The following is a 27,433-nucleotide window of genomic DNA, read 5'->3' as shown; positions in this document are numbered from 1 at the left end:
AGAAGCAGAAACACAAGACTCCAGAATAATGAACTGGTGCCGTCATTCCCAACCAGTGAGCCCAGAGTTCTAAACATGAATTAGGTGGGTTCTAACAAGCATCTTGAAAATACCAGAAATGACTAATATTTCATATTCTCAAACACTATAACTGATTTGGGCTAAGAAGTTCCCAAGTTAATAGAAGGTAATATTAAAATTTTGTTCTTTGCTTTAGAGCTCAGCATCCTGCCACAGCATGATGTTACATGGCTGTGTGGTAGCCAGGAGGCAAGACATGCAGTGGGGAACACGACCTTACAGCTTAGAAGACTTGGTTCTTAATACTGGCCCCACCATGAATTTGAAACCCCATTCTTCTAGCTGTTCAGCCACAAAATCTGGAAGTTACCCTACATTCTCATTTTCTCATATTCCACAACCAGTCCAACAACAACAAATCGCATTAGTTAGTTATTCCTGTGAAGTATGTCCAGGATCCAACCATTTCTCCACTTCACTACCACGAAGGTTCATGGTACCACCATCTTTCACCTGTATTATTACACAACAGCCTCCTCATAATTATCCCTACAAGTCAGATCATGTCATGCCTCTATTCATGGAGCTCATTTCACTCAAAATAAAAGCTCAAGTTTCTGCCATGACCTAAAAAACTTTGTGGATTCTGTAGCCCATCCCACCTATACCCACCCTCCACTCCAGCCCCATGGCCTCTTTGTTGCTCTTCAAATGCACCAAGCACACTCTAATCCTAGGACTCTGCACTTGCTGATCCCCCCATCTGGCAATCTCCTCCAAACACCCCCAGGTAACTATGTGGCTTCTTTCCTTTCCTCCTTCAATGGCACTTTAAATATCAGCCTTTCCATAATGCCTGTAGAATTTATACATACTATACTCATATATACGTAGAAAATGTCTGGGAGATACATAAACTGTTAACAGCAGAAAATTCAGTTAAGTGGGAATAGTTTGGGAGCAAGGTGACAGAAAACAACATTTTATACTCTTTCATATACTTTTTGATATTTTTATAGTAAAATGATTAATGGTAGCTAATAATATGATAATGCTGAATTAATACCCAGGCCAGTTCACAGGAACTGTGATAGCCCTACCAGTTCTGGAGTATTATAGTTAATATGTTTTATGTGCTTAATAGTTTTAATTGAGTATAATTATAATTATACTATATAATTATAGTATATATCAAGTATAATTGACATATAACATTTTGGTTTCAGGTATACAAAATAAGGATTTGATATTTGTATATATTGCAAAATGATCACCACAGGAACTCAGTTAACATCCATCACCACATATAAGTTACAAACTTGTGTATGTGAAGAGTACCTTTAGAGATCTACTCTCTTAGCAACTTTCAAATGTACAGTATGGTTTGGTTACCTATAGTTATCATGCTATACATTATATCCCTAGGACTTATTTATTTTGTAATTGGGAGTCTGTACTTTTTGGCCACATTTACCCATTTCCCTCACCTACTCAAAACATAATAATCATAACTATGTAATTTTTTTGCAATGAGATCTACTAAGAAGATGACTAAAATTCTGTTGAGGGGTAACATTTTAATTGGAGTTGAGTTAGTCTTCTGTATTATCATGGCAGAAACATAGCCTAAAATGAATGATCAAGGCAAAGCATGCTCCAAGGTACAGAAATAGAGTGAAAGGAGATTTTACAGAGCAATTGTTTCAACTCTTACCAATGAAGTGAAGCCCAGATTCCTGATAACATCTACTTCCATCTCACAACCACACAGTGAAGGGAACCCCATCTTATGACTGATCCAGTTTCACTACTGGATATTCACCCCCCAAAATTAAAACACCAGTTCAAAAAGATACATACACCCCTATGTTTACTGCAGCATTATTTATAATGTACAAGATTTGTAAGCAACCCAAATGGCCATTGCCATGTTCTTATTCATGCACATGACTGTCACCAAAGGACTGTAAGCATCTTAAGGACAAAAGGAATCTCTTTTTTTTGTTTTTAAGATTTCATTTGTTTGTTCATGAGAGACACAGAGAGAGGTAGAGACATAAGCAGAGAGAGGAGAAGCAGGCTCCATGCAGGAGCCTGGTGTGGGACTTGATCTCAGAACTCTGGGATCACATCCTAAGCTAAAGGCAGATGCTCAACCACTGAGCCATACAGACATCCCGAGGACAAGAGGGATCTTCTGAATCTTTCTGTCATCAGCACTTGGCACATAGGGAAATTCATAATGTTTATTTAATCAATTGGTAAGTAAGTAATGCCTCTTCTTTTGCAAAATTCTTTTCTACTCCCTCATTTCCAGTGAAGTGTTCATCACATCATTGCTCCCTGCTTAAAACTCTCCAGTGGCTCACACTATACTTAGAATAAAATCCATATTCTTCATACTGACCCATAAAGCTCTTTCTGATGTGGCCCCTACCTACCTCTCTGGTTTTATCTGTTTCTACTCTTTCCCACTCTAGGCACATTGACCTTTTTTTTTTTTTTTCCCATTCACCAGATGAGCCAAATTTATTCCTACTCTAGAGCTTTTATAAGTGTTGCTCCCTTCACTTTGAGCTCTCTAGTCCCCAATCTTCACATGTTTCTTCTTGCATTCCTTATCCCTTCCCCAACTATTGTCATTTATCACTATCCATATTTCCTCATTTGTTTATATGTGTTCTCATTTATACATATGGGATATGGGAGCTCCATGTGACGAAGAAGTCTTTGCTGTCTTGTTCACTACCACTATACTTAGCCTTTCAGTCAATGCCTGGCACATAGTAGGTACTTAATAAGTGTTTGTTGAATAAAGAAATTAATTCCTCCAGTACTACTCAGTCTTCTTTTCAACTATACTTATTTAATACAATAAATATTTGTTGGATAAATGAATCAAAACTGAATGTCATCCTTTTAGCATCAGAATGAAATCATGGCTTGGATGAAATATTGTAATTGGCTAGAAATATGCATGCAATGACATGGTAGAAAAATCAGAAAGAAGCAGACAAACTTATAGAACTATTGTGTATACATAAAGTTGTTTAATTCTCCAATTTATTTTCATTTTAGTTTATAAACAAATCCCCCTAAAATTATAGCCTCTGACTCTCTGGCACATAAATTTCTGACTTTAAAATCATTTTATTTCAAGCTTGATAGCTTTTGTCACTAGGTAGAGTAATTAAGGTGTAGTATTGGCCATAGCTAGGCTCAACTGACATTACTTTCTTTTCAGTGTTTTGTTACCTGCCTGTCTCTTTTGGCGGAGCTCATAGAAAGGCTCAGGGCTGAGTTATGTACATTCTCTTCTGGCAGGAGGTTTGTCAGGAAGATATATCTCCCCCATCTACTGAGTGGCCTCTGTTTTCCAAGACCTATGGCAGGTATGCCTGGCATACACTGCCAAGCCCCTCTCATCATCTCTAGTGGCCACTCTGTCACTGGCAGACAAAAGAATGGACTATTCCCTATTTGAGATCTCCATGCTTTTTGGCCTGCTCATTGTATTCTAGCCTTACTTTCTTCAGGTGGTATTTTATTAATAATTCAATATAAATTCCAAAAGCAATGCTTCAGCATGCCAGAACTGCTATCTCGTAGTAAGAGTAAAACAAGGGAGCTTAACACACTTTGCAAGCACAATCTCCATAGTGTATCCAAGAAATAGACAAAGATTATCAATGGGAATTATAGGCTATTACAGATAAACATTAACTTAAAAATTCAACAACATCATTTTATGGATGATGGGGAGTTCCAGAGGTGAATTAACTTTGTTACTTCACATGGCTCACAACTGGTGGAATAACTATGTATATAGTTATTTGTTCACCTGAATGTTAAGAAGACTAAGGTTTATAAACCTGTACTGATCCAGAAGCCACTGATTGAGTCCCACCTAGGACTATTTCCATATCTCTGTTTGGTCCATAGATTCAAATCATTCCTTAGGTTCTGCCTAATTGCATCATGGCTCAGGACAGGAATAGCAGCAGCGAAATAAAGTGTATTGACAATCATCTTTAGGTCAGGTCTTTCTTTGTGCAGTTGAGCTTTATATCCATCATCTCTTTCAAGACATCTTGGAAGGATTTTGCCCAACAGGGCTTTTACCAACATGAGATTATCCCAGCAAAAAGGTACTAAGCGGGTCATCCTGCTAGAAATCAGTCAAGGAAATGTTACCTACATCAGGATTCTGTGCATCTCAGAGGTCCCTTAATGGTGGGGAGGGGAGCATGACATGTACATGTACATGAACATCTGCCTCAGAGAAGGCACCGATAGCCAGATTACCACCTCAATTAATGACAGACTCCACCTTTTGTCTTTCATTCTTCATTGGACTGTGGAAAGAACAGAAGTGGAGTGACCAAAAAGGATTAAAAATGGAAGAGTAAATGACATGCTCCTCTCCATTGTAGATCCCTCAGTCTATGTCTTTAGCAGGGAAAGGGGAAGAAAAGCTTGACAGTGGATGAAATCATAAAGTTTGGGTTTATACAGGCCTGGACTTGTTCACATCTGAATGTAAAATTGTTCTAATGACTAAAAGTGACCCTAAAGCAATGAGTGCTGTCTCATTGTAAGAAAGCCTGTATTGATTAGAAATTACTAGTTAAATATGGGTGGAATTCAGGGAGTGGAGGAATGGAGAAGCTAAAAAAGTGAACACAGGGAAGGGGAGGAGCTTATGAAGAACATACTCCACTTCGTAAAGAGTTTGGACCTCATCCCGTGTATACATGCCTAAGAAGAGCCAAAGCAGCTGATATATGAATATCATATTTACATGCATTCAATAAATATTTATTATAGACCTATGAAGTGTCAGGCTATGTTCTAGGAACTGGGGATGCATCGGTGAATAAAACAAACAACAAACCCTGACGTTGAAGAGTTTACATTCTAGTGGGAGAGAGATAACAGATTCTAAACAAAATGTGTATGTGTTTAATATCCAGTATGTTAGAATCTGGTAAGTGTTACAGAAAAAAAAATAAGGTAAGACAAATTGGAAGTACTGAAGCAGAGATGATGATGGGATTAGATTTCATTGTTTTCATGAGAGGCCATGGAGGCCACACTGAGAAGGTGACATTTCTTCAAAACTCAAATGAGGTGAGGTTAAGTATGAGACAATTGAAGAAAGAATATCTATTTATATATTTTTTAAAGATTTTATTATTCATGAGAGACAGAGAGAGAGAGGCAGAGACATAGGCAGAGAAAGAAGCAGGCTCCATGCAGGAAGCCCTATGTGGGACTTGATCTCAGGACTCTGGGATCATGACCTGAGCCAAAGGCAGAGGCTCAACCACTGAGCCACCCAGGCATCTCTGAAGAAAGAGTATTTAAGGCAAAGGAGATGGTCAGTTCAAAGGCCATAAGGCAGAACCCTGCCGCTGTATTTAAATAATAGCATGGAAGCCACTGTGGCTAGAAAAGAATGTGAGAAGAGATAGAAGAAGGAGATAGAATCAAAAGAGGCCATGACCAGGTATGATCTAAAATACCCTTGAATAACTTTGACTTTTATTCTGAGTGAACTAGGGAGACAATGAAGGATTTACATATGCAGAGGGGAGACATAAAGGGGAATATTGATCTCAATTATATTTTAAAACAATCATTCTGACTGGGTGACGGGCACTGAGGAGGGCACTTGATAGGAGGAGCACTGGGTGTTATACTAAATGTTGGCAAATTGAACTTCAATAAAAAAATTAAAAAATAAAAATAAAACAATCATTCTGTAATGAAGTAGCAGAAAGATAAATTAAGAAAACAATCCCGGGATCCCTGGGTGGCGCAGCGATTTGGCGCCTGCCTTTGGCCCAGGGCGCGATCCTGGAGACCCGGGATCGAATCCCACATCGGGCTCCCGGTGCATGGAGCCTGCTTCTCCCTCGGCCTGTGTCTCTGCCTCTCTCTCTCTCTCTCTGTGACTATCATAAATAAATAAAAATTGAAAAAAATATTAAAAAAAAAAGAAAACAATCCCATTTACAAAAGAAACTGAAGACACAATCAAATGGAAAGATATTGAATGCTCATGGAGTAGAAAAACAAATATTGTTAAAATGTCCATACTACCCAAGGCAATCTATAGATTTAATGAATCCCTATCAAAATACCAACACCATTTTTCACAGAACTAGAAAAAATAATCTTAAAATTTGTATGGAACCGGGCAGCCTGGGTGGCTCAGTGGTTTAGTGCCGCCTTCAGCCCAGGATGTGATCCTGGAGACCCGGGATCCATGCATGGACATGGAGCCTGCTTCTTCCTCTGCCCGTGTCTGTGCCTCTCTCTCTCCGTCTCTCATGAATAAATAAATAAAATCTTAAAAAAAATTATGTAGAACCACAAAAGAAGCAATCTTTAAAAAGAAGAACAAAATTGGAGGTACCAAAATCCTAGATTTCAAGATATACTACCAAAGTTTTAGTAATCAAAACAGCACGGTACCAAACAAAAATAGACAATAAATCAATAAAACAGAATAGGCAGTCTAGACATAAACCCACAATTATATGGTTAACAAAGGACGCAAGAATATGCAATGAGAAAAAGGTATTCACAAATGGTGCTGGGAAAACTGAACAGCTAAATGCAAAAGAATGAAACTGGAGCACTTTTTAACATCATACACAAAAATAAATTAAAAATGGATTAAAGACCTAAATGTGAGACCTGACACCATTAAAATCCTAGAACATGGGATCCCTGGGTGGCGCAGCGGTTTGGCACCTGCCTTTGGCCCAGGGCGCGATCCTGGAGACCTGGGATTGAATCCCACATCGGGCTCCTGGTGCATGGAGCCTGCTTCTCCCTCCGCCTGTGTCTCTGCCTCTCTCTCTCTCTGTGACTATCATAAATAAAAAATTTTTAAAAAAATCCTAGAACACAGCACAGACATAATTTCTCTGACATCAACCATAGTAACACTTTTCCAGATGTGCCTCCTGAGCAAGGGTAACAAAAGCAAAAATAAACTACTGGGACTACATCAAAATAAGAAGCTTCTGCACAGCCAAGGAAACAAAAACAAAGAGACAACTTATTAAATGGAAGCAGATATTTGCAAATGACATACCGGGTAAAAGGTTAGTATCCAAAATATATAAAGAGCTTATACAACTCAACACACACACACACACACACACACACACACACACACACACACTCCAATAAAAATGGGCAGATGACATGAAGATGTACAGATGCCAACAGATGCATGAAATGATGCTCAACATCATTCATCATCATGGAAATGCAAATCAATACCACAATGAGATACACCTCACACATGTCAAAATGGTTAAAATAAAAAACATAAGAAACAACAAGTATTGGCAAGCATGTGGAGAAAAACGAATCCTTGTGCACTATTGGTGATAATGCAAACTGGTGCAGCTACTGTGGAAAACAGTACAGAGGTTCCTTAAAAATTAAAAATAGAATTACCATATGATTCAGTAATTCTACTACTGGGTATTTACCCAAAGAATATGAATATGGAAAAAATGATTCAAAAAGATCAGGACACCTGGGTGTCTTTTGATTCTAAGCACAGTATACTTAAATTTGTGATAAACAGATATGTAAAAATGTGTTTTAAAAAAGTGTGTAGGGATGCCTGGATGGCTCAGTGGTTGAGCATCTGCCTTTTGCTCAGGGTGTGATCCTGGAGTCCTGGGATCGAGTCCCACATCGGGCTCCCTGCGTGGAGCCTGCTTCTCCCTCTGCCTGTGTCTCTGCCTCTCTCTCTTTCTCTCTCTCTCATGAATAAATAAATAAATTTTTTAAAAAGTCTATATAACATTAAGTGAAACACAGACTTAAGTAATTGTTATTTTTTACTAGTGTAAACTTAATCTTCCCACTAAAGGCTATGTAATTACTTCTCATTTCTTTTATTGGTCAACACACACACACACCAAACAAATGCTTAAGAGATTTCTTCAGGATGAAGAAAAAATAATACCAAAGGAAAATATGGAACTTCAAGAATAAAAGAGCAACAAAAATGGTAAGTATCTGGGTACTTGAAACAGACCATTTTTATCCTTTACGTTTTTTAAAATGTGCGACTGTTGAAAATAAAAATTATGTGGAAAATCCTGAAGAATCTACAAAAAGCTGTTAGAATTAAAAAATGAGTTTAACAATGTTATAGGCTTCAAGATCAGTATACAAAAGTTAAATGTTTTTCTATACACTAAAATGAATAACAAATTTATAATTTTAAATGAATATCATTTACAATAGTATTAATTGAATTTTGAATTATTGACTACAATAGTATTAATTGAAATACTATTTACAATAGTATTAAATGAATATCATTTACAATAGTATCAAGAAACATGAAATTCTTAGAAATACTTAAACTATGTATATGAGCTGTATACAGAAAACTATAAAACATTACTGAATCAATTATGACTTAAATAGAGACATATGCCATGTTCACACCTTCTTAAGATATCAAATCTTTCCAAATTGATTTATAGATTCAATACAATACTTATCAAAATACCAGCAGGAATTTTTTTTTAACTTGACAAGCTAATTCTAAAGTTTATATGAAACAGAAGGCATACAATAGCAAAATAACTTTGAAAAAGAAAGTTAAAAAGTGCTGTAAAGTTTACATATGGAGCAGTGGAAGAAAGTAGAAAGTCTAGGAAGAGATGTATATATATATGGTCAATTCACTTTCAACAAAGCTACCAAAGTAATTCAAAGGAAAAAAGATAGTTTTCAACAAATGGTATTAGAACAATTGGATATACATATGGAAAGATATAAACATCAAACCTTATCTCACTCCATAAATAAAAATCAAGTCATAATGGATCATAACCATAATGTTAATAATGAAATTATAAAATACATAGAAGATAATAAAATAAAATATTTGGATTTTTTTTTTTGGTTAGGCAAAGATGTATTAGATAAGGCACAAAAAGGAAAAATTGTAAAAGAAAAAAAACTATAAATTGAGCTTCTTAAAATTTTCAAACTTTTGCTCTTTGTAATATACTTATAAAGCAATGAAAAGGCAAGTCACAGACTGGGAGAAAATATATGCAAAACATATTTCTGATAAAGGCTGGTATCCAGCATATATAAAGAACTCTCAAAACTCAATATTAACAAAAGATCCAGTGAAATCAATAAGCCAATGATTTTTTTAAGCCAACGATTTGAAGAGACTCTTCACTAAAAAAAAAATATGAATGTCAGAAATATACATAGATTTCTCAAAATCATTATTCTATTTTGAAAATGCAAGTTGAGACTACAATTAGATGCTACTACACACCCAGTACTTTAAAACTTAGTTGATAAAAACAAAAACCACATAATTCTATTTTAGGTTTTTTAATTCAGACAAAGCTTAGACAGTTCTGCTTCATGCAACACTGACTGAGGTCAGTCACTGATATTCAGTTGGCAACTGGGCTGTACTTGAAGGATCAAAACAGTTATACTCAATACACAAGTAGTTTCAGAGAAGAGAATAAAATAAAGAGAGAATAGAAAAGAAGTTAATATATCCTCTATATCAAAACATAAGAACATTTCAAAAAGGGAGAAACTACAGTCTAATCTCTGTCATGAAAATACACACTAGTAAAACAGCAATAGAGATATAGATATTAATGGATAATACACAATTACTGAATAGAATTTATCTCAAGAATTTAAGACTAGTCTAACATTTGAAACTAAAATACAACTTGAAAAGTATAATTTTTCCACATTAACTAATAAATAAGAAAAATCATATGACCATCTTAATAGATGTAGGAAACAAACCAATTGATAAAAGTCAATGCTCATCAACAATTTAAAAATAACTTAGCAAACTAAGAATATAAGAATCAAGTTTAATCTCCCAAATGTATCTACACAAAAATTCTATAGCTACTATCATACTTAAATGTAACATTTAAATGCACTCTTGAAAAGATAAATATGTGTACAGTCATCACTTATATTCAACATTGTACTGGAAGTCTAGCCAGTTTAGTAATATAAGAAAATGAATAAAATGCTATAAAGTTTGGAAAGCAAGATGTAGAACTCTATAGCTGGCACATGGCATTATTTTTATGCAGAAACTTCAAAAGAATCTCAGATAAACTATTATAATTAATCAATTAATTTAGTAAAATCACTGTACAGAAAATAAATACATAATAATCAATTTTAATTTTAAACATAAGCAACAATTGGAAAAATTAGTTTTTAAAAAAAAAAATACTCTTTATAGAGGAAATTGGAAGATGGTGCCAGAGTAGGTGGACCCTAGGGTCACTTCATCCCATGAATACAACTGGATAAAAAAAAACAAACAAACTGGATAACTATCAAATCATCTTAAATACCCTAGAAATTGACCTGAAAACTGGCAGAACAAACTCCACAACTAAAGGTAGAGAAGAAGCTACAAAGAAGAAGGTAGAAAGTGTAGAGAGGCAGTTTGGGAGACAAATGGACCATGGCCACTGCAGTGGAAAGGGAGCCATAGTAGAGAAGAATGGCAAAAGACAAACTAGTACACTGGGGGCAGGGGGGATGCATGGGGAAAATGAATCCCCATAGCAATTGGCTTGGAAAGCAAGATGGGCCAAATTTCATGGGTTATGATTACTAACTTCCTTAATCTGGGGAAGACAATAGATAGCCCCAATAGATATCCAGATTCAGGAGCACAGAGAACTCCCAACAAAAATCAATAAAAGCAGAACACCAGGATATACTGTAATTAAATTTGCAAAAATATAGTGATAAAAAAATTTAAAGCAGAGAGACAAAAGAAGATAGTATCTTAGAAGGAAAACACATAAGGCTGGCAGGGAATTTTTCAGCAGAAACTTTCCAAGCCAGAAGAGAGTGACATGATATATTCAAAGCACTGAATAAGTAAAATCTTCAGCAAAGAACACTCTCTCCAGCAAGGCTATCATTCAAAATAGGAGAGATAAAGATTTTCCCAAACACTAAAGGAGTCCATGACTACTAAACCAGCCCTGAAAGAAATATTAAAGGAGACTCTGTGAGTGGAAAGGAAGGACCAAAAGTGGCAGTATAAATGTAGGAAACACAAAAGTAGTAAGAATAAATATTCTGTAAAAAAAAATGAGGCAAAGAACTCACAAAATTAAAGGATGTAAAACATAACAGCATATACCTAAAACATAGACAGGAGTAAAGAATGAGTTCAAAGTTAAATGATCATCAACTTAATATAGACTGCTATATGCAGAAGAGGTTATATACAAACCTAATAGTGCCATATATAAAAAAACTACTAAGATGCAAAGAATAAAGAGAAAAAAATCCAAATATATCACTGGAGAAAGTCAGCATATCAAGAAAGAAAAAAAAAAAAAAAGAAAAGAAAAGAAAAGAAAAGAAAAGAAAAGAAGGAAGAATTAATCTTCATAAATAACCACAAAACAAATAATAAAATGACATAAATACATATACTATCAATAATTATTTTGAATATAAATGGAACAAATGTTGACATGGGTTGTCATGGGTTGACAGAATGGATAAAAAAACAAGATCCATCTATACAATGCCTACAAAGACTCATTTTAGACACAAAGACACCTGTAAAAAATTGAAAGTGAGGGGATGGAGAAACATCATGCAAATGAATATCAAAAAAAAAAAAAAAAAAGCTGGAGGGGGACCTGGCTGGCTCAGTGAGTGGAGAATGCAACTCCTGATCTTGGGGTCATAATTTCAAGTCCCACATTCAGCATGGGGCCTATTTTTTAAAAAGCTGGAGTACTTATATAGGACAAAATGGACTCTAAGACAAACACTGTTAACAAGAGACAAAAAGGATACTGCATAATAATAAACAGGGACAATCCAACAAGAAGATATAACAATTGTAAATATTTATGTACCGAACATAGGCACACTGAAATACATAACAGTTAATAACAAGCATAAAGAAACTAATTGATAATAATACAATAATAGTAGAAGACTTTAACTCCACATTTACATCAATGCATAGATCAACTATACAGAAAATCAACAAAGAAACAATGGCTTTGAATGATACATTGGAACAGAAGAGTTTAACATACATATTCAGAACATTCCATCCTAAAAACAGCATAATACACATTCCTTTCAAGTGCACATGGAACACTCTTCAGAATACATCATATATTAGCTCACAAAACAAACCTCAACAAATTCAAAAAGATTGAAGTTATACCCTGCATCTTTTCTGACCATATGCTATGAAAGTAGAAGTCAACCACAAGAAAAAACTGGAAAGACCACAAATACATGGAGGTTAAATAACCTGCTACTAAACGATGATGGGTCAACCAGGAAATCAAAGAAGAAATTTAAAAATCACAGGGAAACAAATGAAAATGAAAATGAAAACACAATAGTCCAAAACCCATGGGATTCAGCAAAAGCTGTTCTAGAAGGAAGTTCACAGTGATACAGGCTGATCTCAAGAATCAAGAAAAATCTCAAATAAACGACCTAACCTTATACCTAAAGGCGTTAGGAAAAGAACAACAAAGAAAACCTAAAATCAGCAGAAGGAAGAAAATAATAAAGATCAGAGCTGAAATAAATTATATAGTAACAAAACAAAAAATAACAGATCAATGAAACCAGGAGCTGATTCTGAAAAAAACATGAATAAAATTGATAAAATTCTAGCTAGACTTATCAACAAAAAAAGAGAAGAACTCAAATAAAATTACTAATGAGAGAGGACAAATAACAACCAACACCACAGAACTACAAAAAATTATGAGAATAGTATGAAAAACTATATGCCAACAAACTGGACAACCTGAAAGAAATGATAAATTCCTAGACACATATAAACTACCAAAGCTAAAATAGGAAGAAATAGAAAATTTAGGGGCACCTGGGTGGCTCAGTCAATTAAGCTCATCCTGGGATGGAGCTCCACTTTGAGCTCCCTGCTGAGCAGGAAGCCTGCTTCTCCCTCTCCCTCTGACACTCCCCCTGCTTGTACTCACTCACTCTCTCACTCTCTCTCCCTCAGATAAATAAATATTAAAAAAAAAAAAAAAAGAAATAGAAAATTTGAAAAGACCAATACCCATCAAATAAATTGAATCAGTAATCAAAAACTCCCAACAAACAAAAGCCCAGGACCAGATGGTTTCACAGGCTAATTCTAACAAACTAAAGAAGAATTAACATCTATTCTTCTCAAACTATTCCAAAAACAGAAAAGAAAGGAAAACTTCCAAATTCATTTTATGAGGCCAGCATTACCCTCATACCAAAACCACAAAGATATTGCTAAAAAACAGAACTACAGGCCAATATGCCTGATGAACACAGATTCAAACATCTACAATAAAATACTAGCAAACTGAGTCCAACAATATATTTTAAAAAGCATTCACCAAGATCAAATCAGATTTATTCCTGAATGGCAAGGGCAGTTCAATATTCACAAACAAAGCAATGTGATTCATCACATCAATAAGAAAAAGTATTGAAATCATATAATCATTTCAATAGATGCAGAAAAAGCATTTGACAAGGTATAACTCCACTCATGATTTTTAAAAAGCCTCAACAAAGTAGGTTTAGAGAAAATGTACGTCAAGATAATAAAGGCCATCTTTGAAAAACCCAAGCTAACATCATACTCAATGAGGAAAATCTGACAGTGTTTCCCCTAAGATCAAGACTAAGACAAAGATGCTCACTCCCCCCACTTTTATTCAATATAGTACCAGAAGTTCTAGTTATAACAATCAGACAACAAAAAGAAATAAAAGGCATCTAAATTGGGAAGGAAGAAGTAAAATTTTCAGTATTTGCAGATGACATGATACTATATATAGGAAACCCAAAAGAGTTCAACAAAAAAACTGCTAGAACTGATAAACACATTCAGTAAAGCTACAGGATACAAAATCAACATACAGAAATCTGTTGCATGTCTATACATGAATACTGAAGCAACAGAGAGAGAAATTAGGAAAACACTCCCGTTTACAATTGTACCAAAAACAGTAAGATAGCTAGGAATAAACCTAACCAAAGAGAGGAAAGATCTGTACTCTGAAAACTATAAAATACTGATGAAAGAAATTGAAGATGACACAAAGAAATGGAAAGACATTCCATGCTCATGGATTGGAAGAACAAATATTGTTAAAATGTCTATACTACCCAAAGAAATCTACACATTTAAAGCCATCTCATCAAAATGCCAACAGTATTTTTCACAAAACTAAAACAAGTCTAATATTTGTTTGGAACCACAAAAGACCCCAAGTAGCCAAAGCAACCTTGAAAAAGTAAAGCAAAGCTAAAGGTGTAGTAATCAAAATACTATGGTACTGGCACAGAAACAGACACATATTAATAGAACAAAAATAGAAAACCCAGAAATAAACCCACAACTATATGGTCAATTAATCTTTGACAAAGCAGGAAAGAATATCCAATGGAAAAAAAGACATTGTCTTCAACAAAACGTGGAAAAACTGGACAGCAACATGCAAATGGGAGAAACTGGACCACTTAGTTACACCACACACAAAAATAAATTAAAAATAGTTTAAATACCTAAATGTGAGAACTGAAACCATTAAAATCCTAGCGGAGAACACGGGTAGTAACTTCTTTGACATCAGCCATAATAACACTTTTCTAGATATGTCTCCTGAAACAAAAACAAAAATATACTACGGGGACTGTATCAAAACTTTTAAAAAGCCTCTGCAGAGCCAAGGAAACAATCAACAAAGCTAAAAGGCAACCTACTGAACAGGCGAAGATATTTGCAAATGAAATATCTACTAAAAGCTTAGTATCTAACACACATAAAGAATTGATACAACTCAATACCCAAAAATCAAATAATCCAATTAAAAATGGGCAGAAGATGTGAACAGACATTTCTCCAAAAAAGACATCCTGATGGCCAACAGACACATGAAAAGATGCTCATCATCACTTATTGTCAGAGAAATGCAAATCAAAACTAAAATACAATATCACCTCACATGTGGCGGAATGGCTAACATCAACAGCTCAAGAAACCATAGGTGCTGGTGAGGGTGTGGAGAAAAAGGAAACCTCATGCACTGTAAGTGGTAATGCAAACTTATGCAACCACTGTGTAAAACCTTATGGAGGTTCCTCAAAAAGTTAACAGCAGAACTACTCTATGATCTAGCAATCGCACTACTGTATACTTACCCAAAGAATATAAAAACACTAATTCAAAGGGACAGATGTACCCCTATGTTTATAGCACCATTATTTACAATAGCCAAGATATGGAAGCACCCAAGTGTCCACCAATTGATAAATGGATATAGTATATAGAGTATGTATATTTTATATATATAGTGAATTATTATTCAGCCATATTAAAGAATGAAATATTGCCATTTGCAGCGACATGGATAGAGCTGGAGAGTATAATCTAAGCAAAATAAGTCAGAGAAAGACAAATACCATATGATTTCACTCATACATGGAATTTAAGAAACAAAATGAATGAGCAAAGGGGAAAAGAGGAACAAGAGAGAGAGAGAGATAAATCAAGAAATCAAGACTCTTAATTATAGAGAACAAACTGATGGTCACCAGAGGTGAGGTGGGTTGGGGGATGGTTAAGTATGTGATGGGGATTAAGGAGTACACCTGTTGTGATAAAGACCAATGATGTATGGAATTGTCCAATCACTATATTGTATACCTGAAACTAATATAACACTGTATATTAACTAACTGAAATTAAAATGAATGCTTAATAAGCCTAAATAAATAAAATTAAAAATATATATAATAGTATCAAAAATCACCAAATACCAAAAGTAAATATAATAAAAGGCATTCAAGGACTCTACATTATAAAGCATTATTAAGCTACATTAAAGAAAACCTAAATAATTAGAACAAAGATTGGTAAACCGCAGGGTACAGCCTATTTTTGTACTGCCCATGAACTAAAGAGGGTTTTAACATTTTTTGAAGGTTGTAATACAAAAAAGAAGAACAGTATTGTATGCAGAGACTGTATGCAGCCCAGAAAGCTAAAATATTTACTATCTTTTTACAAAAAAAGTCACTAAATCCTGAATAGAGGAATATATCATTTATGTTATTTAGAAGACAATATAAATGTTAATTCTAAAAAAAAGAAATAAATGTTAATTTTTTTCAAAATAGTATTAGTTATTAAGCTATTAAGCAAATTAGTTATTAGACCCAATAACCCTAAGTCAAACTCCTAATAGATTATTTTTTTGTAAATTCACAAGCTGATTCAAAAATTTTTACTGAAATGCAAAAAGCCAAGATTAGTTAAAATAATCTTTAAAAAGGAATAGTAAGGGGATCCTGGGTGGCTCAATTGGCCAGTGTCAAGTATCTGCCTTCTGCTCATGTCATGATCCTAGGGTGCTGGAATCAAGCCCCAAGGTATCAAGCCCTAATCGCTATCTCTGTCTTTCTCATAAATAAATAAATAAATAAATAAATAAATAAATAAATAAATATATTTTGAAAATTTTTTAAAAATTAAAATAATAGTAAACTTTAAATTCTTATTACTACTATACCATAAAGCTATAGTAATGAAAACAAAATACTACTGGCTCAAAGTTAAGTAAATAAAACAGACTAGAAAATCCAGTCACTGATCCACACAAACCCAGCTTCTAGTCAATAGAAAGGAGAAAAAGCATAATCTTCTCAATAAATGGTGCTAGATCAATAGCATCCATAAGGGATATTACAACAACCTTGACTTCTATTTCATACAAACATAGAAATCAATTCTAAATGGATCATAGGCCTAAATGTAAAAGGTAAAAACAAATCTCCTAGAAGATAACATACGATAATATCTTCAAGACTTTGAGGCAAAGAAAGATTTCTTCAATAACATAAAAAGCTCTGACCACAAAGAAAAGTTAGATAAACTGATTTGGTTAAAATTAAGAACTTACCTTCATTAAAAGATACCATTAAACAAGGATGCCTGGGTAGCTCAGTGGTTGAGCATCTATCTATCTGCCTTCTGCCTTAAGCAGAAGGCTGTGATCTCAGGGTCCTGGGATCAAGACCTGCATTGGGCTCCCCTCAAGGAGCCTGCTTCTCCCTCTGCCTATGTCTCTGCCTCTCTTTGTGTGTCTCTCGTGAATAAATAAACAAAATCTTAAAAAAAAAGAGAGAGAAAACTAACTATAGCCTCGGAGATTTTTAAACTACATATATATGACAAGAATTTGTATCTAGAATATGTAAAATACTATTATACATTAATAATAAAATGATAACTAAATCCAATTAAATGAAGGGCAAAAGATTTAAAAATCAATACACAAAAGATGACATCCAAATGGCAAATTAACATATAAAAAGGTGCTCAACATCATCAGTAATTAGGGAAATGCAAATTAAAACCACAGTGAGATCTCACAATACATTCACCAAAAGGCTATTTTTTTTCTTAAATATTCAAGTATAGGCCAAGATACAGAGCAACTGAAACTCTTACACACTGATGGTATGAGTGTAGACAGATGCAGCCACTTTGGAAAACAGCATCTGCTAATAATAAATACATACTCTATGACCTAATAATTCTATTCATAACATAAGCATATACCTAACACAGCCACATATGTATGTGTATCCAAAGACATTCATCAAAATATCCACAAAGTATTATTCATAACTGCAAAGACCGGAAGTAGTTCAAATGTCTATCGGCAATAACAGAAAAATAGTCACAACATATTAATAAAATGGAATACTATGTAGCAAAGAGAATAAACTACAACTATGTGCCCATAACATGGATGAAACCCACAATCATAAGGCTGGGAGGCAGGGAGGAAGCTAGACAAAAAATAATAATACATATCAAACTCAAAATAAGTGAAGCTATTCCATGCTGCTAGATGTCATAACAGAAATTATTATAGAAGGATAATAATTAGAAAAAGCATGATGAAGCCTTTTTGGTTGCTAGTAACATTCTATTTCTTGATCTAAGTGGTAGTTACAGGACTTTGTTCCCCCGTAAAAATTCATTCAATTACAATTTACAGACTTTTCTGCATTTATGTTAACTTTCTATTGAAATAGAAAAAGAAAAATTGAAAATAAAAAAAGAGAATTATGCTATGTATATGAAACATTAATGAAAAGAAAAGCCTCAGACTAAATTGATTATATTTAACCATGAATAAGCTGTAGGCAGAAACTCTAGATATGGGCACTGTGTTGAAAAATGTCTCCCAAAATTTATGCTAACCTAGAACCTCAGAATGGGACCTCTTCAGGAAATAGGGTCTTTATAGACATAACCAAGTAAGACAAGGGTCTTAACTGGATTAGGATGGGCCCTAACCCAGTGACTGCTAAACTTAGAAGAAGAGAAAAAATTTGGACAGACACAAGAGAAAAGAACGCCACATAAAAACAGAGTACACATGGAGAATGCCATACAACAGAGGCAGAAATTGGAGTGACACGTCTACAACACAAGAAACCCCAAGGGTTGCTGGCAACTAATAGAAGCTAGAAGAGGTGAGGAAAGATTCTTCCTAAAAGCCTTGTCAAAAACCATGGCCCTGCCAGCACCTTGAGCTTGGGCATTTTTTAAAACAGAGTTTGGTCTGCTACACCTGTAAATTAAAGATTAAGTGTTTTGCCTATAAATTACCATTCTGCCATGAAGAGACAAATGTTTTTACATATTAAAAGTAACAGCTGTGTTATTTAACCCAACAGAGGAAATACATGCAAAACACCATTTCAGGTAACCCTAGGAAAGATGGTTATGCATTGAAAACTTGGGATAGCAAAAACATAGTAATCAGGTTAATTCACTGAGAGTTATTCTGTGGTGGGGGAGAAGGGAAATGACTGTGTCATATAAGCACTCCCCCAGAAATGTCCAATCCTGACTGGTCATAAATGCTAAAAGGATAGATCTGACTAACCCTTCAGCATCTGAAATTTACTGTACTTATTGAAAGGGGATGCAAGGGGAAGGCCACATAGAGTGAAGTGGATGAGGAACCCTTTTTCTTATATTGATTGCTCACTTTCACAATGGGTGCATTCTTCTACAGATTAAAAACCACCTTCATTTTTTAAAATAACATTTGCAATCAGAGCTCATATTCCCTGAGGTTTGAACTTCAACCATGAGATCATGCATTTTTTGTTATAAAGTCAGAGCTTATACATAGGGGTTACTTTAAATGGGATGACAAGTTTGGTCTCACTGTGTTCTATTAACGGTTTTGCTTCCTTTTGTTTCAAAACAATCAGTGAATCCAGGAAGGGTGAAGCTAAGGGGGAAAAGCACAGTCTTGTAGGTTTAAACACCTTTCTTTGAAATTGTGATAACCTGCCCAAGACCTGAGTTATATCTGCACTAGTTCTGGAAAATGTGTATTTCTAGTGCATCCTTAGGGTACATATAACTACAAAGAGAATGCTAACTCAACTACAGAAATAATTTTTAAGGGATCTCAGATATTTTGAAAGCATTTTTTGTGATTTGCATTGTTAATAACAAAGTATTCTGATTAATTCAAAGAGCCTCAACCACACTTTATTGATTTGCTTATTACTACACATAGTTTAATAAATTAAATTTAAAAATAAATAATAAATCTTTTTATAAAATATATAACCAAAACTTTTCACTCAAACTGTTCTTCCTGTCCATCATTTCTCTGTAACATCTTAATCTAACAAGTGTAACCTGTTTTAAGTGAATTCAATATGTTTAAACTTGTACTTACATTGCAGATTACTCTGGGAAACAAACTGAGGGTTGCAGAAGGGGAGGTGGATGGGGCATGGGGTAAACGAGTAATAGGCTTAAGGAGGGCATTTGATGAGATGAGCACTGGGTGTTTATACTTTATACTGGCAAGTTGAAATTAAATTTAAAAAAAAATTGTCCTTGGGTAAATGCTTATTAAAAAAAAAAGACACTCTCATAATGTGCTTAAAAATAAAACTCAATTTACATACCACTTGTGATGAATATATTTGAGTAAAATAAGATATAAATCCAACTCCCCACTCTACCAGCAGAGACTTACATGGCCACTCCTTCACTTCACTCAGGACTTTCAAATACCTCTAACCATAAGAACTGCCCTGACCACTCTGTATGAAAACAGTATTCCATGCCTATAATTCTCTACCTCTCCTTACTCTGCTTTTTATTTTCAGAGTATTTATCACCATCTGACAAATTACATATTTATTTTTATTGTTGGCATTTAATTTCTATTTTATCCCAGTAGAATGCAACCACCTTGAGGGCAGAGTTTGTTTGCTGTGATCCCGCTCCAAGAACAATCCCTGGCAAAGAGTAGGCAATCAATAAATAACCTGCTAAATAAGTGAATAAATACTATAGAGTAATAGAAAATAAAGTCTTATGATCTATAATGAAAAGAAGCTGAACATTTTCTTATATGTACTAGATCAGGAAGAAAGTATCCCAATATAATTTCCTAGAATTATTTTTTATTGAGTAAAAAGCTTCAGGGCAGATCTTTTATGAGCTAGCCATGAATCTTCTATTTTTAAGTCCATAAGGATAATTAACTTAGTACAGATTTTTTTTAAAAACTATAAAATTGTTGGGACACCATGGTAGCTCAGGTGGTTAAGTGTCTGATTTCAGCTCAGGTCATGGTCTCAGGGTCCTGGGATCAAGTCCTGCATCAGGGGCCTGGCTCAGCTGTGAGTCTCCTTCTCCCTTTCCCTCTGTTCTTTCCCCAGCTTGTGCTCATGCTCTCTCTCTTTAAAATAAATACATAAAATCTTTTTTTAAAAAGTAAAATTATTGGGATCCCTGGGTGGCGCAGCGGTTTGGCGCCTGCCTTTGGCCCAGGGCGCGATCCTGGAGACCCGGGATCGAATCCCACGTCGGGCTCCCGGTGCATGGAGCCTGCTTCTCCCTCTGCCTGTGTCTCTGTGCCTCTCTCTCTCTCTGTGACTATCATAAATAAATAAAAATTAAAAAAAAAAAAAAGTAAAATTATTAAAAACTGCTTAATGGTAGCAATAGTTAAGAATAGGGAATGGGGGTGGAGAGTAAATCTAATCTCTCCAAAGACATAACAGTTCTTTGATTCAGGTGCAGCCCATTCTGACTGAAGAGGTTTTGTAGTGTTTCCCTTATGGGAGTTCTGACCTCTACCTGTCAAACAGGAAGTGATGAAGCACTTGTCCTTATTATTATGCACTTTGTGTGGATAATGGATGGCTTTTTTATTTTCTTGAAGTTAGTACTTTATGAGTCACCTCTGAAATGTTTTCTTTCTTGGGTGGCCTTTCATTGTGCTCTATTATGGTAACACCTATTCTTCATCCTTGTCATGCCTGGAGTAAGGGAGCATTTTAGAAAATGAATCTGCACTATACTTCACACCACAAATGATATGCACCCCATAATTTCTCAATATGTTCATACCTACTGTGTTAGGTAGTTTGTGTTGTACTTCAGAGAGCTGCTCCTGACCTCAGACATTCCTCATACCAGTAGTTCTTTCCCAGGACACACTAGCCACTGGGTAGATGAAAGAAACAGACCCAGAGTGGCTCCCTTCCACCAGAAAGGATTTTGACTCAGCAAAATGGGCTCTCTGATCCTAACAGACTAACCCTACAAGACTAAAGTCTTATTTCTGACTCCACGGGAAAAACTTGAAGGACCATACAGAATCCATAGGAGAAATGTGTCACTTCTAAATGTACCAAACCAGAGGAAGATCATTATTATGCTAGTGTTTTCCAGTGTGCCCTGTTGGATTCTGAATGTAACTCAGGGCTTCCATCTTTTGGAGCAGAAGGTTTAGACTCAGTTATTCTGCTAGCAGCAAAGAAAACCCAAATCTCAGTTACTTATAACAATATGGTGTAGTTCTCACTTATGTAGCACGTTCAAAAGTCAACTTCACCTCTACCATCTTCATCCCCAGCCCAGGCAGTAGGCACAACCCCCCTCTGTTGTTGTGCCTACACATAGGAGTAAAAGAGTAATGATGGAACTATACAATGGTTCTTAAAGCTTTTGCTCAGGAGGGACATATGCCATCTCCACTCACATCTCATTGGCCAAAGCAAATTCAACTCCAGTAGCAGTGGGGTGGGACACTAAAGCTTCTGGAGGAAGGGGCCAACAGGCAGGTGTAAAAAAAGTTTTGAATTATACAATCTACCATCCCTGTGATCTAAAATCTTGAATGGTTTAGGACAAGATTGTTTGACCAGTGTGGGAATGTTCACATACCACTTTGAGAATCTGATAAAAAGTACAGAACCCATCCCTAGAAAAATGTACACACCTACAAACCTATTCCCAGAAATATGCACAAATACCTACAAATGTTTGCATATAACTTCAAGAGTCAGAGATACCTAGCTCCATATATGAACTCTAAACCTAGAATAATAACTTGTTTTAAAGAGAAATTTTTTCCACTGATCATTAAACAAACTGCTATTTGTTAACATTGAAGTTAGCTTTCTTATTATACTTGAAATTAGAGGAGAAAGACCTCATGCAGGAGGGACATCTAGGTTCTCTGCAAACTGTCTGCTATGCTAAATCACTGCCCTCCACACCACCTGGAAAATTCCATTGAAAGGGGAACACATTGCCTTTAAGATATATTTTCTTCTGGTTTAAATTGTCCGGCATTTTATCATATTGCTTTTTTTCCTTTTACTGTTTTACTGTTTTATCAATCATATGCATGTAATACTAAACTTAGTAATACAGAGTAATACACCAAGTATCACCAAGTAGTAATACTAAATAAATCATACTGTCTTACCCTAAGGCAACCAAACGTTGTTGAGTTTACACAAACATAATACCTTTGGGTATTTGTGGCTCTCTCACTCCACGGAGCTGAAGATCATAATCAACATATTTTCTAAACTCCAGCAAAATCTTCAAATGTGGCCACAATGAAGATTGGATAAGGGAACTGCGAGAGAGAGGGCAAGGCCATTCATCACCCTACTCCGAAAGCAACTCTACCAATGGAGCCTGATGAGGGTATGTGATCTGCCATAGATGCAATGACATTTTATCAAATGTCAAATAAGGTGAAATCAGTCACCTCCTAAAGTAACAAAAATCTGACAGAATGGTCAGCTTACTCCTTAGAAGTGCCATTTTTGTTCATACTATAATTTGAGTTCCTTTGTTTTTTTTTAATTATTCAAAGTGGCATCTTGAGTGAAGTTGGATGAAGTTCTGGCTTTCCGATCTGCACATTTCTCTGTGGGGTTGGGTAAAACATGAAGCAAACACTTTAATTTGAGAAAAGAAAATACCCTGAATATTTTATGACTGCAAATTTCAACTTAAAGCAGACACAACTTGAAGTGCTGCTCCTGTACACAGAGGGAGAGGCCCAGCAAGTCATAGGCCCACAACCAAACTGGGTTCTGCTCAAGCCTCTTGCACAGGCAGTGCAGTTTTGCATGCCAAGGGACCTGCTGCCTGAGCCTTGAGGGATATAATGGACACTGTTCTCAATAGAGAATTCATTTCTAATATCCTCATCTAAAGAGACTCTCAACTTCAGATTTATTTTCTATTGGGGGAAGAAAATACTTTGTGCTATAAAATCTCATTAAGAATCAAAACAAAATAATTTTATGTTGGGATTTACCCACAATTCAGAAATGCTGTCTTTTGGATTCTAAAATTCTATTTGAACTTTACATGTAACTGTGTGCCTTGCTTTAAGCAAACCCAACACATAAATGTCCTGATTAAGGAGTGAGAATTTGCTATACAAAACTTTAAGGATCCCTTTAGCAACCTTCTCAGAATGAATTTAAAAATAAATTGTGAAAATATAATATACATTCTGGTACGCAGGTAAGATATTAGGTGAGTATGCCATCTACCCATTATTTACTTATAATAATATTCCTTAAGACTTTACTAAAACATAGGTATCAAAACAACAAAAACCTTCCAAGTATAAAGAATAGCCACATTCTATGATTTGCCAAATGACTAGCTGTTTAAGATAATAATAAAGGCAGTAGTATTTGTCTAAAATATACAAAATATACAAAATGCCATTGCCCTCTGAGATATATGGATTAACTATTATTAATTTCATGTTAAGGGCTTTAAGTATCAAATCATTACAGCATATTGCAATTTTTATTTTTTTGACAATAATCACTGTGAAATAATTGAATGGTATACATGTAACATTTTTCCCATATGGTCCCATTATAAGTCTCATTTCAGATGCCCCCCCCCCCCAATATTTCTCAATGCTCTGGGAATATCCCATACCAGTTATCAGCCATAAATACTATGTCAGCTTCAACCACAGTACATTATCAACTAGCACTCTTCTGTTCCCCTTCGTCAGGACTCCAGGAATGGATGGCTATGGAACAGGCACGATAAGACACCTTTCAAGCTTTTATAGACCAATGAGAAGATAGGTCTCCAGATAATGGGCCATTTTAATATTCTAATGCCTCAGATTCAGACATTCCCATTACAGAGATGTCATGATTAGAAAACACAAAGGAAAATCACTTTACATGATTTACAACTATTCCCTGATATTTAAAAATATCACATACCCCTTCCTAATGCTTTATTGCTTATGGCAAGACATGCTACATGCTGATATCAGCTTAAAATTGAAATAAAATACAGAGAGTAGGAGGGGTGGGAAGACTTATCAGGGACAGAATAGAGCCCAGAAATTTTGATTAGCAATCATCTCCACCATGTAATGAGTTTCCGGACCAGCAGGGGTGAAATTGCATGCCAAAAATCACAATAAATTATTCTCCATTTGAACACAGACTAGCCATATCATCACCTAGTTCCAGGTTTAGAAGATTGAACTTATCAAATGCATTGCTGAACAAAAGCTGGCCTTCATTTCCTAATGCAGTTGAGTGTGCTGGATGATTGATTGAGTGTGGATGAAGGTTCACTACTATGGAACAATGATCAAAGACCGTATATCAACCACTGGGCATTCAGTGCTGTTATTACAGTGTCAATCAATAAACATAGTCTTTTAAGAGACTCTACTAGTAACACATTAATTCAAGAGCTAGGCCAGTATATTGAATAATTGCTCCACAGAGAAATTCACAAGGTACCACAGTTGCTATGTCCCTTCCTTCAAGTAATATCACCTGTTACTGGAGTAAGAAGGTATCTATGCCTTCTGGATGTTTAAAAAAGCTGGTTAATTTTTTTTTTTTATCAAAATAGTTTAGAACAGCCTTGAAGGGAGATTGTAAAGAAACCATTTCAATGTCCTCACCTACATTTGCGAACATCTCCATTCCCCCCAATCCATGTCTTTCAGTAGCATCACAATAAAAGATACAAGTATGCCTAGCAATTCCCAACAAATACCAATTGCAAAGAAAATCAAGCCAATGAACAAAGGAAATGGCAGAGAAGCATAGACTTCTCTAAGGTTCTCTGCTTCTTATTCTTGATAAATATGAGCAAAAACGTGCATTTATGTTTAGATGCAGTTTAATAAAAAATTCTCCCTGAGATATTTTCTAAGTCAACAATGTCCTGCTTATCTGTATACAAATAGTTGAATTTCAATCATTCATTCATCCAATTGTTCATTCAAGATTAATTCAACATGTTAAAATATGTGATAAGCCTGAGTTCAGAATTGGAGATACAAAATAAAAATGTTTATCTATGCCCTATGTTTAAATACTAATTAATTAGAAGGGGGAAAAAAGTAGGATAAGTGTAATGATAGAGATAAGCGCTAAGTATTTTGAATCTCCTGTGAAGACTATCTAAACAAAATGAGAAGCTGTCAAGGCGGACTTTCCCAGGCGTGACACCGGAGTTGTCCTAGAGGAAAACAAGGATAGAGTGGAGTGTACTGAGAGTACAGCCTGAACAAAGAAATAGAGACCAGAAGAGACTACAGCTATTCTGCACTGTGGGATGTGAAAGAGTGCTGGGCAAGGAATAGCAAGAGTTGAGTAGAGGGGTGGTCAGGGCAGATCAGAGGGTCTTATGATAACAGTCCAAAGACTGACTTTAACAAAAAGCAATATAAGCCACAGAAGAGAAGTAAACTAGTAAGATATGCGTTTTTCAGAGGCCTTTGTGAGGACTGTACAAAAAATGGGTCTGACCAGAATCAAAGCACTCAATTAAAAATAGTCCAGAGGAAAGGGATTGAGAAACCTGAACTATGGAAAGAAAGGAGAAATTAAAACATGGGAGGCAGGGATCCCTGGGTGGTTCAGCAGTTTAGCATCTGCCTTTGGCCTAGGGTGTGATCCTGGAGTCCCCAGATCGAGTCCCACATCGGGCTCCCTGCATGGAGCCTGCTTTTCCCTCTGCCTGTGTCTCTGCCCTTCTCTGTGTGTCTCTCATAAATAAATAAAATATTTTAAAAAATAAACAAATAAAACATGAGGGGCAGGCCACCTGGGTGGCTCAGTGGTTGAGCATCTGCCTTTGGCTCAGAGCATGATCCTAGAGTCCTGGGATCGAGTCCCACATCAGGCTTCCTGCAGGGAGCCTGCTTCTCCCTCTGCCTATTTCTCTGTCTCTCTCTGTGTGTGTGTGTCACTCATGAATGAATAAATAAAATCTTTAAGAAAAAAACAAAAACAAAAACAAAAAACATGGGAGGCAAAATTGCCAAAGGCCTCTGCTTCATTGGATATAAGGGTGAGGGAAAGGGAAGAGGCATTAAGGCCCTGGTTTGGGGTTCTTGGCAATTGAGTGAAGGATGATGCTGTTGAATTAAATGATGAAGGGAGGAAGAGAAGCTAATGTAGACTGTAAATAATGAGACCAGTCATCATCTGTGTTTGAGGGCCTATGAGACCACCAGTGGCGGATGGATTTTTTAATCTAGGACTCAGGGTGGAGGTCTGCTGATATATAAAGATGGAAAAGTTTTTTCCCAGTTGTACAACAATTGGTACCCAATGCATGCATGGTATTGCCCACAAAGAGCATGTGATGCAGTAAGAACCATGGCTGAGGCATCCCTTGATATTTAAGACATGTAAAGAGGAAAAGGAGCCCAACTTTGAAAGAGAAAGACTAATCAGAGAAAAAAGGGAACATAACATAATTGGAAGGAAAAAGTTATTGAGCAATGCCAAATATACAAATCCAGCAGAGAATGTTCCATAAGGCTAGAGACTGGAAAATATCCATCAGATCTGGCAACTACAGAATGTCATCATATTCAATAATATGATAATGGTAAACCTGGAAAACACCAAGTTGAGGAAAGAATAATTAAAAGTAACAAGAGTAGACTATTATTTCAAG

General features: G+C 35.6%; 1 long non-coding RNA gene across 1 annotated transcript; it reads left to right on the top strand.

Annotated features, from left to right (window-relative positions):
* The first annotated feature begins 622 nt into the window (after positions 1–622).
* On the top strand, positions 623–24,548 carry LOC144302238 (uncharacterized). Its single transcript, XR_013369076.1, has 3 exons — positions 623–811; positions 23,042–23,155; positions 24,501–24,548. It is a non-coding gene; the product is annotated as an uncharacterized LOC144302238 (long non-coding RNA).
* Positions 24,549–27,433: the final 2,885 nt, after the last annotated feature.

The sequence above is a fragment of the Canis aureus genome, chromosome 31 (genome assembly GCF_053574225.1).
Source record: "Canis aureus isolate CA01 chromosome 31, VMU_Caureus_v.1.0, whole genome shotgun sequence".
Lineage (NCBI taxonomy): Eukaryota > Metazoa > Chordata > Mammalia > Carnivora > Canidae > Canis > Canis aureus.
This window is presented reverse-complemented; position numbering and strand designations above follow the sequence as displayed.